The sequence below is a fragment of the Hippopotamus amphibius genome, chromosome 16 (genome assembly GCF_030028045.1).
Source record: "Hippopotamus amphibius kiboko isolate mHipAmp2 chromosome 16, mHipAmp2.hap2, whole genome shotgun sequence".
Lineage (NCBI taxonomy): Eukaryota > Metazoa > Chordata > Mammalia > Artiodactyla > Hippopotamidae > Hippopotamus > Hippopotamus amphibius.
Genome location: NC_080201.1, coordinates 11,737,910 through 11,739,720, shown reverse-complemented (window position 1 = coordinate 11,739,720; position 1,811 = coordinate 11,737,910). Strand labels below are relative to the sequence as shown.

General features: G+C 41.1%; 1 pseudogene; it reads right to left on the bottom strand.

Annotated features, from left to right (window-relative positions):
• Positions 1-249: 249 nt before the first annotated feature.
• LOC130839073 (mortality factor 4-like protein 1) lies at positions 250-1,532 on the bottom strand (annotated as a pseudogene).
• Positions 1,533-1,811: the final 279 nt, after the last annotated feature.

The window sequence follows — 1,811 nt, the reverse complement described above, 5'->3', positions numbered from 1 at the left end:
TTGACTGATTTAAAAATTACATTGTAACATTAACTTTGGCTCAAATATTGGGAGATTTTCTAATTATACTTTTGTTACTTGTTTCTAACTTAATTCCCCTGGTCAGAGATGCACATGGAATTGCTTCAGTTCTTGTAAATTTATTGAGACTTACTATGGAACAGTATATTTTTTTTTTTTTTTTTTTTTTTTTTTTTAAGAAACAAAAATGTATTTACAGATACCCAAACATAAATGAGTATGAGCACATCACACAGCTTTCCAATGGTACTCAGAAGGAGCCACTTTGTAATCGCTGGCACTAAACAAAGTTGCAGAGTTCTTTGCCAGGTATTTTAGGAAATCATGACGATAACTCAGTAATAAAGCGAGGCCCTTCTCCCCCAGAGGGGTATAGGCCAACATTGCTCCAGTTCGTACAAATAATCTCAGTGGATGTGGAGCTCCATTCACCTGGGGTATGGGCACATGAGGGTGATCTTCAAGGACTTTAGCGTACTGTGGTCTCAAATTTGTAGAGTAGCTAAGTGCCCACTTTTACATTGAAGTATTCTTTTATCCCTGCTACAACTTCACTAGCAGCATTCTCCTTTTTTGAAATTTATTTTTTATTTCAATTTATTTATTTATTGGCTGCTTTGGGTCTTTGTTGCTGCACATGGGATTTCTTTAGTTGCGGAGAGCAGGGGGGCTACTCTTCATTGCCATGTGTGGGCTTCTCACTGTGGTGGCTTCTCTTGTTGCAGAGCACAGGCTCTAGGCATGCAGGCTTCAGTAGTTGTGCTTCACCAGCTTAGTTGCTCAGTGGCATGTGGGCTCATCCCGGACCAGGGATTGAACCCTTATCCCTTTCATTGGTAGGCAGATTCTTAACCACTGCACTACCAGGGAAGTCCCAGCATACTCCTTCTTATCTGTGTTTCCTCAAGATTTCTTGTAATTTGCTTAGTCCTCTAGAATGGAATCCACAGTCATCTTGATAGGAAGATAAAAGAGCTGTTTTCCCCAGGTAATTAAGTCCTAGTCATCAACAAGCCATGGTTTTAGTTCTTCAGGAATCTTTACTAACTGCAGCTCTGTTCACGAATGTTTCCTCATTTTCAACAGTAGGATCTACTAGGGCCCTTTTCTTATGAGGAGGCTGAGGTGTCTCACTGGTGCTGCCACCATCTCCATTTCCAGGTATTTTCTGTTTGTTCTTTTTGTTTTCACTTCAACATTTTTCTGTTGTAGACCTGAAGTCTTCTTTCCAGGGGCAGCCCCTCTCATCTCCCCCTCTGCATGCTTCTCCTGATTGGATTTCTGAAGTCCTCCTTGTTTCTGCAGATTGGTGTCCAGGTATTTGAGTACTCTGCTTTCTGGAACATAGTCATCCCAAATTTTATTCCAACCCCTTTAGTGTATAAAGTATTTCACTGTTTATCCTTTATGGCAAACTTTACATACTTTGCTTCACAAAGAACAGGCCCATGAAAGCACAGCATTCTCTCATCCTCCTGGAATTCAGGCTTCAGGTTCTGCTTCAGCATCATTAGTAAGTGACACGTAGCCACCTCCTCCTTCTCCCACCACCTTCCATTACCACCCTCAACTCTCTACCTCACCCAATTCCTCCTTTCACTTTACTAAAAGAACAATCATGAGATATGCTTCTCCTCCTTCCTACTCAGGAATCTTCAATATTCACGATCAAAGGATGACTCACAAGAAAGCTTATATTTCTACCCAGTCACGTGATTCAGGATCACCATTCATTTTTGCACAACATCACGTCCTTTCAACATCTCCAAGTTCCCTGTATGGTGGACTTT